The sequence below is a fragment of the Calypte anna genome, chromosome 20, assembly GCF_003957555.1.
Source record: "Calypte anna isolate BGI_N300 chromosome 20, bCalAnn1_v1.p, whole genome shotgun sequence".
Lineage (NCBI taxonomy): Eukaryota > Metazoa > Chordata > Aves > Apodiformes > Trochilidae > Calypte > Calypte anna.
The window spans coordinates 10435006-10447677 of NC_044265.1; the positions used below are offsets into that span (position 1 = coordinate 10435006).

Consider the following 12672-nt stretch of genomic DNA (forward strand, 5'->3'; position numbering starts at 1 on the left):
TATTTTTAAAGATGTTTGTTTTTAAAATATTTATCAAAGAAAGGGGGGGAGTGCAGCTATTAGCCAACTGCTGTGCAGGGCTGCTAAAGGATCAGCAGATGTGGACACACAGTTTTTTTAATTTCTAATTTGTTATGGGTTGTAAATTCTTTATATTTTTATTAAGATTTATGGTGTGTTTTATTTCTGGATTTGCTGACTTGTAGAGGGTAATTAAGAGCTCCGATCTGAGCACTTAATGATTTTCTTCCATGTTGATTTCACTTCATAACAAAGTTCCCTTCATGGCACATGTAGTAAAGTGCATTTGCCGAAAGTCTCACCTTTTTACAAAGTGGCTGATGTATCAGGGGTACTACTGTTAGTCTAGTTTCTTGCTCATATTATTTAATACTTTTTTAAAATCTATTTTTACTTTCTTTCCAGTCATGATTTTGGCAGCGTAGTTGTTCTTGTCTCCTCCAGCTCTGCGAGCCATGTCTGTGTATTCACATTGAATGGGACAGGAATTTCCCTGGCCTATATTCCTGGCATACACAAACTTCTTACAGACATTAACAGTTACATTGTTAAACATTCCCATGAGGAAGAATAATATTCATGTCCCTTTTAGCTGATCTAAAACTCATGAGCTTGCCTACTGCTGAGTCAAGTCTTTAGCAAGCCAAGAAACAGGCCCAGATAATCTAACTTCTAATCCTTAGCCTTAGTTCTAAAACCCACCTTACTTTATTCAAGATAACTGAATTAGGGTCTTCTCCCTACTCTTTTTCAGCCTGAAGAAATAGAGGATCATAGAATTTTTAGGGTTGGAAGGGACCTTTAAGATCATCTTGTTCCAACCCCCATGCTATGGGCAGGGACACCTCCCATGAGATCAAGTTGCTCAGAGCCCTGTCCAGCATGGCCTTAAAAAATTCCAGGGATGGGGCTTCCACCACCTCTTTGGGCAACCTGTTCCAGTGTCTCACCTCTGTCATGGTGAAGAACTTCTTCATAACATCTAATCTAAATCTGCCCTATTCTAATTTGAACCATGTTTTTAAAAAGGTTAAATTTCAATCTAAAAATCTAATACAGCCTAGGTTACATTTTCTTTGCAGACCAGTGGGGTATTTGGTGGAGAAATGGGTTGCTGTAGATGATGTGAAGCACAGTTTGTGTTTGCGTTACTTCAGTGGAGTCATCATCAGCAAAATGAGTCCAAATATATAAGTAGCTGAATTAAACCTGAATACTCCATGTGTCTGCCCTTTCTTGCTGACTGTCGATAGCAGAGATGTGCCTGCTGGCAAGCACTGTGAAAACCAGATTACCTAAATTTAGCCAATAAATGGATTATGAATCCAACGCATGTTCCCACTGTTGTCACAGTTAATCATAAATTTGTAATTTCAAGCTACACTCAACCCCAGATAAACTTCTCTGTCTTCAAAATTAATTACATCCCAGTATGAAGCACAATAAAACAAAAGGTGCCCTGGAATAGCTTGCTGGAGTCTTGCAAATAGAGCATCAGTAAATGAAAGTGCTAAAGGTGATGAGGCATAATGGCAGGAGGACCTTTACTAGCCCAAAATTCCAATAATTTAAGTCAACACAGGCCTTTGATTCCCAATACATCACCCTCAGTTGTTGTGAAGAAGTTTGTTTGCTTCAGGAATCCCATTTCTGTCTCCACTTTCACTCACTCTGCTACCTGTAACCCCCCTGCACCCATCACCTTCATTCATTAGTTTTATTTCTCATTTGTTCCACACATCTGTAACGTGTCAGTTCCTTTCAGCCTTTGCCTGTAGATGCAACTTCATTTCTGTATCTATTTGCAAGGGGTTTGCCTTCAGCTGGAGGCAGGGCTGACCCTTCCTGGGGTGGGACTTTTTTCCTTATTTCTTGGCCCAGTCCTGCATTGAAATAGTCACACTTTGCCTTTTGGTTTAAGTTCATCACTTAGTAATGCCTGCAGGAGCTAAGGACAAACCCTAGGGCAGGTGTTCCTGGGTGTCTGAGTTAGTGGCTATGAGTGCTTATTGCTCAGTGTGTTACATGTGCTTTCACATGCAAATGGAATATTTGCTCATACAAGAGCTATTTCCTTTTTTCAGTAACTAATTCACACACACACAATTTGCTCAGGTTAGGCACACCCTTGCTCCAGGGTATTTTTTTAAATTTTGGCATGAATGTTAACATTGTATTTAAATAAAATTTGTCCATAAAATAGTAATTTTCCTATGTGATCCTGAGATGTCCACATGATTTTTTTTTTCAGTAGACCGCTATTTTCCTCTGACATATAAATTTCATTTTGAATGGCAAAAGTACATCTTTTATCCCCTGAGCTTTTTGGAAGAGGTGCTGTGAATATTGCTCTGCTGATAGGTATGAATCTGTAGCAGAATTTGTGAACTATAGGGGCAGCTTGCTTATTCTGCAGATAACTCTATGATTTGTATACATGTGTATACCTAAAGCAAAATGCCTCTGGGGTTAGTTACGCAAAACAGTTAAAGAGCTGCCACCTTTTAATCAGGAAGATGTGTAGAGTTGATTTTTCTTGGTTAGTTAGTTAATTTATTTGTTAGAATTTGAGATATAAATAATTTTCTGTGTAATTAAAATGACTGATATTTTTAAAAGAACTAATATATTAGTAAACAAGATTTCATGTATACATTCAAAGCCCTGACTCAATGGGCCATCCAGTTTGAGCCATTATTGTGCTGTTACAGACTTGACACAAAACCATTATTCAAGAAATAATATGTTGCATTTTTATACAAGGTTATTAAATGCAACTACTAACATTACTACACAGATTTGGTTTGCTTTATGGTTGCAAAGTTTAAGATAAATTCATTAGTCTGGATTCATCCTTATAGGTAAAGCAGATGGAGTTTCTCCTTCTGTGAGTTAATTTGTTAAACAACAGCTTTCACAAAGACCACTGAGAGGATGGATTCCTGGGTGTTCTGCCGAGCAGCCTGTCATCCTTTAAGTGATGCCACGTGTTCCTGGAGTGAGGGGATCTCACTGTTGTAGTACACACCATATCAGGCTACAAGTGCAAAGCTGATACATCACAATTGCTGCCTTTACTGGCCCAACATTTGACAAGATTTGACATTCAGAAAGTAGAACAATTGGCGAAGCTACGTGACTACTGGAAGCTCAAGATGCTTTGGCTTGCCTTCACTGTACATGGTTCTGGCAGATGTTATTGCCCTTTTTTTTTTTTTCTGTATTTTTTTATTTTCACTAAGCACAGTATTTGCTTTTTTATGGTAGGGAAGTGCAGCAAATTCACTCTAAAAATAACTGGGGCAGGTGAAACTTCTGTAATCTCTGCTCTTAAAAAAACACATACTAAAGTAAATCTGAAGCAGTAAAACAGTAGATTACTGTGTAACAGTAAGCCTTAAATCCTCCGCTTTTTGGGGAGACAGGTAGCAGTCTGTGTTAAAATGAATTATTTAGGATGAAAAGGTAAAATAAGAGGTGGTGTTGTGTTTATGTAAGCTCTGCAAGGTTGTCATGCACTTAAGAGTGTACTATGCTCCTGTGTTTATTGACTTTTTACATTAATTTTAAAAACATTCTCAGTTTTACTTTAAATTTCTCAAAGTCATTAAAAACCAGAGCAAACAATATCTTGCATTGTTAGCATTGGACTTAATGATATGGTGGTCTTGGATTACTGTAGTGGTGTACAAAAACTAGCTGTCAAGTTTGGAGAATGAATCAAAATGGCATTTAAAATTCCTACTAGTTTCTGAGAATTTTCCCTCACCCTTTCCTCTCATGTTTCTGCAACCTCCCTTTGTGCAAACAGAAAAAGCCCTGTGGGAGGTTTGTTTTAAGCTGTGATTTGAACATAAAATTCAAGACAATAGAGAAGGAAGCAGAACCAAAGCCTTCCCTATAGGCTGGAGCAGCTTTCTGTAGGAATCCCTCCCGCAGGAGGAAGATCCAGGCACAAACTACAGGGCAAGCTATAAATAAGGGCTGGAGGAAACAAGAAAGCGTGGCACTGATTGCATCATTTTTGCATCACCCATGGAACAGCCCAGCTGGTATTGCTGGGGTGGCTTTGGTGGTTGGAGTGATGGGGGGGCTGCTGTGGGTGCTTGTGGGGCGAGGGGACCCCCTTGGGGCTGGCTGCTGGGGAGGCACTGGGAATGCTGCAGCAGGAAAGGGCTTGCTGGAGTAGTGGCATTTTGGAGGTGCTGGATAGCAGCACACAGGGAACGGGTGTGACCAATGTGTTTAGGATATTGCAGTTTACTCACCTGGGTGAGCTGCTGGAAGTTTTTGCCTGACCTTGGGATTGGCTGTTTCTGAGGTTTGCCATCAGCAAACACGAGGGCTCTTGCAGTGTGGAGTGTTGGGTTTTTTTGCAAGAGTTCCGTATCGCTCTTGCTGTATTGCTGCAGAAGAGGAACATTTCAAGATTAGAAGCTGACAATTGGGAAAATACCAAATCAGACATAAAAGATGTTATGAAATATTACTGAAGACTTGCTTTAAAAAAGGAGTTAACAGTAACTGTGCTCCAAAAGATAGGAGGCAACAGAAAATTTCTGATGCAAGGACGAAATGGGGCCAGTACATTTGTTGGTACAGTGTGAGAGCACCAGGTTCGATTCCTAATTATTCTCTGGGCTGGAATGCTGCAAATATATCACTGCCAGTCCCAGGGAGAGGGAGCACTCACTGCAGTTGACTTTGCACATTCTCTCCCTCCTTTTCCTTTTCTGTGAAATCCACTATTTGACGCTATACCAGAGCTTTTCCTTCATTGGGGACATAAATGTAAAAATTTTTTGGCTGGATACTTGCCTGCATTCACAGGTGTTGCTGAATTTATTATTTTTGAGAGACCCCTGACTAAGATGTCTGCAGTACATTTGGTAAAAATTTACCAGCAGGCTCAAAAGTTTATTGAGACCATGTGTTTGCATGCGGAGAACATGGTCATAAAATCCTAACTTCAGGAAAAGCAGGCTGAAAATTAAAAAATAGATTAAGTTTTAATTAGATAAATAAGTTTATCAAACTGAAACTGAACCTAAGTATTCTTTAATTATTTTTTTACAGTATGTGACAAAATCCTAAATAAACCAAATGAAATTGCTAGCTAGTTTTACATCTGACGAAGAATAGTTTTGTAGACAGAATTTCAGTGATAAGTTTTGTGATTTGAAACACTATTTTTAAATGATTACTCTATAGTATATTATACATTGATTTTGTAGCTGAATTCTGTTAAAATTAGTTGGTATAAGTATAGTTCTGTGTTAACTATATTCGTATTGTGATACACTCACTAAGTCTCTGAGAAGGATATCCACTAATAAAGCTAAATTGTAGTGTATTCATTATGCAAGGGAGAGGTTTCAATCTCTGGATGGTAATTTACACTTGAAATGTGTTGGCTGCCCAGTAAATTTTCTGTGAAGGCTGAGAAGTGCCTTGGGTACTCTGCAAGGTTCCCCTTCCCCCAGAGGACTTATGTAAACTGCAGCCAGAGTAAAAGCTATCGAGGGCTAATTTTAGCAAGGCTGTTGCAGCTGGGGGAGGGCAAGAGCCTTGGATCCTGGAGGAGGGTCTGCCCGAGGAGCCTGGTGCTGGTGGGAGCTGCATCCAGTCTGATTCAGGTGGCTGGGCAGTGCTGTGTGGTCTTGGCCCAAAGATTCAAGTTTTTACAGTCAAAAAACAAACCAAAGCACGTCTGCAGCCTGGGTAGTCTTTACAGATAAATGAAAATAGTAATACACATTTTAAATCCCCAAAGTTTCTGCTATTTTGCCATTTTTGTTTGTATATTTTGTTTGTATATTGCAGCTGCAGACATGTCTGGAGCACCCTGTCCATCACTTTTGCTATTAAGGCCTCTCAGTTGGATTTTAATTGCTCATTATGATGTTACAAAATCAGGGATGGTGTAGAAGAGTTACGGAATCTTGAACTTTCATATGTGGCAAGGCAATCTTCTTACAGAGCTTCATAAAGAGTGTGGCTGTTCTCTGGATATTCATCAAATTGAGTCTCAGGAATTAATTGATCCTGCTGGAGTCTACTGTTTATTTTATTTTAGTCTTTTATTAGCTCTGCCTATCAGTATACGTCCCATGCTGAACAGGTTTTGCAGTTAAGGTGTACAGCCTCAGTTCTTCTCTTGCTTCAGGCCGAATGGTTCCTTTCACAATTTCTGCTGGAGGACTTGCTGTTCATCTCTGTTCCATGAAGCTGAACTGCTTTAGGATCCACACATTTTGTTATCAATATGCTCTGTGTTCTGTATTCCTTTATGGTCTTCAGAGCTCTTTCCTAGGTATGATCCTTGACCCTACACCATTGCCTCTGGAGTACTTCACTGCTCCTCTGCAGACCTCAGCTACTCTAAGATCAAGCAGTCTGTTATCCATTTATCATTTTCACCAGCTCTCCTCAGACATGATGAGCTCTGTTTCTGGTTTCCTCTTAACCTTCTCATGCAGGCAGGTTGCAAACTGTGCAGCTGCACAGAAGCACTCTCTACTCCTAAGGAGGGTGATTGAGGAATGGGCAGGGAAAACAGGGCAAGGCAGGATTGGACAGGTCAAAGCAGAACTGCTTTCATTAAACTAAAAGAAAAAACAAACCCCAACCAAACCTTCAGTGTGGGCCTCAGCTGATGTTTAGGATCAGGAAGGTGTTGACCAGTTTCCCAGTTTCAATCCGATAGGAGCCAAACTTTAGCAGATGCTTGGGAAGCCCTAGCTCCACTGCTTTTTAATTGCTTCTTGTTTTGGGAGAGAATTAGGAACTTAAAAATAGTAACTTTAGTGTTCAGTCCATTGAATTTGTCACCAAGATATTTTTGGTAGACACCCAGCTGTGTTTTTTTATTGGAACTGTGAACTCAAAATAAGTAGGATTTCTACTGTTCTGTGCAGAGGTTTGTACCTTCAGTTCAGCTCTGACTTTCCCTAATGAATGTGAAATGTGTTTGTCTCCCTCAGAGCTTTCTTCTGGGCTGTATTTAAGAAGGTCCTGCTAATTATGCCAAAATTGTGCATTGTGGTTTTCTGATAAAGTCACATGACTCTAAAGAATATGAAACTGATTTCCCTCAAGTCTTAAAATGAAAGATTAGTGCCGCACCCACTACATTTTTCTTCTTTCACCAGTTTGTAAGAGATGTTTGTAATAATTCAAGACATACCTTTTAAAAACAAACACTAGTTAAAACAGGTTTGTTTCTGTTATTATGAGGGGTGTGATTTACCCTCTTCAGTTCTCATGAGCAGTTCCTTTGTTGTGCACAATTGAAATCACAGTGTAGATTGTGAGATGAAGTGTCAATTACCATGTTTATATTGTATTAAACTTGGAGGGGTTTTGAAACAAAACTCAGTGATTACTAGAATCTGTACAAACATATGCTGCTTTTATAGATTTATGGATTACAGAGTGAGCTGGGTTGTAATATCCACATTTAAACAGTATATCTTTTAAATTCTGAACTGTTTCGCATGTATTCCTAAGGTACCGCAAATTACAGAATCACAGAAGCATCATAACTGATTAAAGCTGGACATGCAGAAAACTGAAGGAAACTTTTACTCTGCAGAGTTAGACACATACAGGGCTATGTAAATGTATGGCACTTTCCCTGCGTATTTACTTAGAAATCAGTAATAAATCAAAGAAAGTGCATTTTTTCAATTGTGATGCTAATTTTTTCCCCCCTTCTTTGAGATATCTTTTGACTGGAAATCCACCAAATATCTGCAGCTTAGATCGATAAAAATGTATTCAGGTAATAGGAGGGAATTCTATTGCAGGGCAATGTGGTGCTTGGGTGGTTGTTTTTGTTTTCTATTTTAAAGGCTTAGTGTTTGGAGCCACAATTAGGAAAGTCAGTGACCTGAATGTAAAACGTGTGTCTTTATTTTTTTTTCTTCCCCATTCTACTGTCCTTAACCCATAAGATGGGATAATAAAACATAGCTCTCAAATGGAAGTCAGTTCATTCAAAGGAGAGATTTTTTTCTTTTCTATTGAAAAAGAAGGATATGCTTATCTGCAGAAGCATTCCAATGATGTTCTCTTAAAAAGCTGTGTTAAGATGTAATGTATAGTTTTGGCATGGCTGATCAGTGTCTCAGATCTTCTTTAATTTTGTCATCTGCTTGTAGGCAGTCTGTTCTTTGGAATTCCTCTGCATGTGCATTTATATAAACAGCAAACTGTAGTTTTGCAAGCTGAAGGATCTAAACTTTGGTGGGATGGGGTGAGGGAAAATAGCTCTACACCTGTGACTAGTTTGGAGCATCACAATCAATACAGGGCACTCAGTGTGTTGAAGGTGCTGCAAAAATGTCTTGGGCTGGAAAATGTAGAAGAAAACAGAATGGTTGTATTTATTAGTTTCATATTATCAACTTTTGTGTAATCGGTTGCTGCACTTAAACACTCTTTTTTGTGGTGCATCTAATAATGAGCTGCTGAGTAGAGGAAGTGGAGTTAAAATATGGTGGTGTGATAAAAGCTGTGTTTCACATGTGGTTGTAACGTTTATAGAGTGTGTAAGCACCTGATGTGGTGTAAGTAATGCAAGAACACACCTCATGTTCACTACAACCATTGAGCTTTCTCTCCAAACTTTTTCCCTGTCAGACCCATCCGATCTGAGGCTCTTCCACCTTTCAGTCTTTGCTGCTGTAAACCATGATCCGGAAGCTCTAATTATAGTAATACAGAACAAATGGAAATCCTGGAATTGTCTTCAGCACTTTTAAACTGCATAGTTTATAGTTACAGGTATTGGAGCAATAGGTGAGCCAGTTCAGGATACAGCTGGGTCACCATCGTTCCACTTGACCTGCTGCATGTCTCTGCCTCCTAGCAGAGCTTTGAATTGCACATTTATTATTAGATCTGTGGGCTGAGAATGTCAAATGCCCACTAAGTTTTAAGCACCTATTTGAACCAGGGCTGCAACACTGAAGGGTGCACTACATCCTTTCCTGCTTCTTTGTAGTAAGACATTATAAGAGGGTTGCTGGGTTTATGCCTGGTTATAAAGTAACAGACTTTGGTATTGAGCACAGCTTTGTAAGATTGGCCAAAGCCCCAGGTAGGTTCATAACCCCTCAATTTATGTTGATGTGGGAATATACACTACAGCTGAGGAAAAAAAATACCTTCTTAGTTCCCTTCTCATAGGGTACTATGTTCCCTTAGTCTCCCTTTCCCTCTGAAACAATTCTACCCGTGATTTTTAGTGTCAGTTTTAGTTAGGTGCTTCTCCTGAGGCTGTTTAATCGTTCCTTTTGTGTAGAAGAGGAAATTTTTAATCTGTTAATAAATAATTTAAGTTTAGGGTTTCAGCCATTTAAAATGCAAACATGAGACACTGCCATCTGCAGACAAAGTGATGGTCAAAATGCATGTGTCCTATACTGGAATCTTACAACTTTCAGTCGTCCAGTGGAATGTGGAAATTCTCTGGAACTTGAATGCACACCTTGGGCTCTTCATCTTGGCTTTTCTTTCCTTTGGATTTCCTGCTTCCTGGTTGTGATTGAGTGTGTGGGGGCATGGAATCCACCCACTTGTGGTGCAAAAATCCGTTGTTATTCATAGCTTTTTGATACTTTCTTTTCAGTGTAAGAAAATAAAACATAAACCAGCATGACTGGAATTTTGGAATTAATACCTGCTGAGATTAATATTTTTTTTTCTTCCTTCCAGTGTGTTAGTTTCACTCTATCAGCATAAGTAAAGCTCACTACAAGATTTGTACTTGCTTCACAACCATAGTGGCTAGAATCTTTATTTCACCTTTCTCCCTCCCACCATCTCCTGAGGAAAGGGAGGCTAAAGTTAAAGTTTCCAGAAAATGTGGCAGTAATTTAAATTTAGCAGAGTTTTGTACATAATGCCTCATCGCAGGGGTTCTCTTCAGCAGAAGGGTGGTTTGTGGTCGAGGCTTTGGCACTGCCTGGGAGCACAGAAATCCATGTCAGAAGAGAAGGATGGGGCTGTAGGAGAAGACTCCTGGCCCAGGCTTTCTCAGTCCTTGGTCTCTGTGTAAAGTCTGCTGACAAGGAGGCCAGTGAGGATGCTGACGCTGAGGGCAGTGCCTTTGTGTCACCTTTAGTACCTCCTGAATCTTAATACTCTCTGAGCATAAAGTTTGATTTCAAGATAGAGCTTTCCATTCTGCTGGTGAGGGTTTTTCAAATTATAATGCTGAAGTAATTATGTTCTATGAATAATACATTTACCATTTGTTTATGTAATTATGAAACTTTTATTTATAGAGTCAGTAACATGTATCTTAAAAGAGCTAACTCCATCTGAAGCAGTTGCATCATCACTTCCTCATTGTAACATTATCTTAAGCTAATTAAATAATGGGGGATTTTGAAAGTTCTTCCAAAATTTCCCCTTGCCTCCTTTTTCCTGTGCACTCACCCAACTTTTTCTCACACATGCACATCCCTCGCCCACACACATCTCTGCACACTTATTCCAGCCCCATCTCATTCTGTGCCATGCAGCACCTGAGTGCTGGCCTGGGAATCAGGGATCTGCTGTGGAAAACCTCTCTGTGCCAAAACTATCTGAGAGAGGGAAAAGGCACAAGTTGTGCCTTGTGAGGGATTTTACTTTTTCTGTGCACACTTCATTCTAAATTATCTCTTACTTTAATCTTAAAAGCACGCAGCTTAGAGAAGTCCATGTTAGAAAAATACATTTTACAAATGTCCAAATATGTTTTGCAAATACAAAATATATCCTAGTGGCTGTTTTGCAGACATTTGAATGATGAGAGCTTTCAATACTGCTTTTTAGGTTGTTTATAGCCAGGCTTCTGTTTGGGGAGATGAGATTTAAAGGCGTTCATATTTTTATAATGCTTAAATTTCTGATTCAGATTAAGTTTGTAGGTCAGTGGGAAGGGGGGGAAAAGGACAAAAATACTTTATTTAAGAGATTCTAAAATGGCATTGTCATGTCACTTGCTGAATTAGTGCTGGTTTTGAGCCTTTGTAAATCCACAGTATTCTGTGAAGTTTCCATTTTAACTGTAGCTTAAAAGCACTAAATACTCAAATGCAGTTTTGTGAAATACTGTGTAGTCAATGAGTATGTATTGGTTTTACCACAGATTAAGCAAAGGCAGAGGGTCTATATTAGATTTTCTTTCTAAGAGCAGTGAAAATCTAAACAAGAGCAAAATCATGAAACTGGATGATTGACAATTATTTTTGTTTGATGTGTTAAAATTCTATGAGAATAAAAGAGGTGGGCAGTTTTTCAGAAACATGGGCACTCCCTGTAAATGATTTTCCCACCAGATGTAATATGTTCATCTTTATTGTTTGCCTTTGAATCTGGCTTCAAGCTTGATTTCTTGCTCCTTTTGTCTGCCTGACTGTAATATCTACCAGGGAGAGACAAGCACTTAAATTTGACTTCTTCATGTTATTGTATGGCAAAAGAACACAGAAACAGGTATTTGTAGGTGATTCTTTTTGCAGTAGCCAAAGATTAATACCACTGTACTACTCAGTGTACAGTATAAAATTGCTGTTATAGCTCCCTAGCACTTGCTTGTTTTAAAATGAATTTTTAATAGTATGTCTGGTATTAAATTTCATGCTCAAGGAAATATTTTCATGAAAAGAAGTTTATATTAAAGCTCAGTTCAGAGAGGTGTGCCTTTCACAGATCATTTTAACCAGGTGCCTCATTGTGTGCCTCCTTTTCCAGAGGCCTGGGGTTGTTTTGCCCAAGTAGGAAAAAACAATGTGTTTTGTTTTGCTTCTTTTTTAAAAAGACAGAGATGGGGGAGATAAACCATGTCTCTGAAAAAAGCAAAAACTGAAATGTGCGAGTTGTTTAAACTGTCAGCTCCCAATCAGGTATTGACAGGTAGTGCTGTGAAGGCACAGACTGCCAGTCCAGCCTGCAGCAAGCATCACGTGTGTCACTGGCAATCAAAGCAATGGAACACTTGAGCATCCTATCAGCAGGATAACAGTCAAAATGACTCTTTCTGCAAAAGAACCTAACTTCCTAAAATAATGAACAAAAATCTCAGTTGGGATGGCACCTGAGTAGACAAAATTCCAGCACTGGATTTACATTTTTCCATGTTAAATACATGTGACCTATTTCTCTGAAGAGCTCTGCACACGTGGATGTAAACAGGGAAGTCTTTCCTACCACCCTGCTCAAAACCCAGCTGTGGTTTGTGCTTCCATTGTTTTGGGCTCATCTGGGGCCCAATTCCTTCCCTGAGCTATCGCTGCTTCCCCAGTTCCTGCGGAAACTCAGTCCTGGGATCAGAATTCCTTTTCTGTCACGTGAGATCACATCAGCCCCTCCTACCTCCGTCCCTAAAATTTCTGTTAAAAATGATGTTGCTTGTTTCTCAGGGGAAGTTCCTGGTTCTGTATGCTCACTCTTTGGGGTTGAGGTTATACAGCTCACACACAAAAGCTGAAAAATGTGGAAACTCTCTGAGCCTTTTGGTTTGTGTGGTTTTGCAGATAGCTCTGCTTCTTCAAATTATGGAAACTGATATGAAGTATTAGTTTTTAAAGTCTTCTTATCATCTGAAAGGTATGGTTCAAATACCAATAACTAGTGCTTATAAAGCATTTTGTGGCT

At 39.3% G+C, this 12672-nt stretch overlaps 1 protein-coding gene across 4 annotated transcripts in view; it reads left to right on the forward strand.

Moving 5' to 3' along the window:
* The window catches only part of GNAS (GNAS complex locus), a 134644-nt gene that overhangs the window by 103742 nt on the left and 18230 nt on the right, over positions 1-12672 (forward strand). The window lies entirely within an intron of this gene.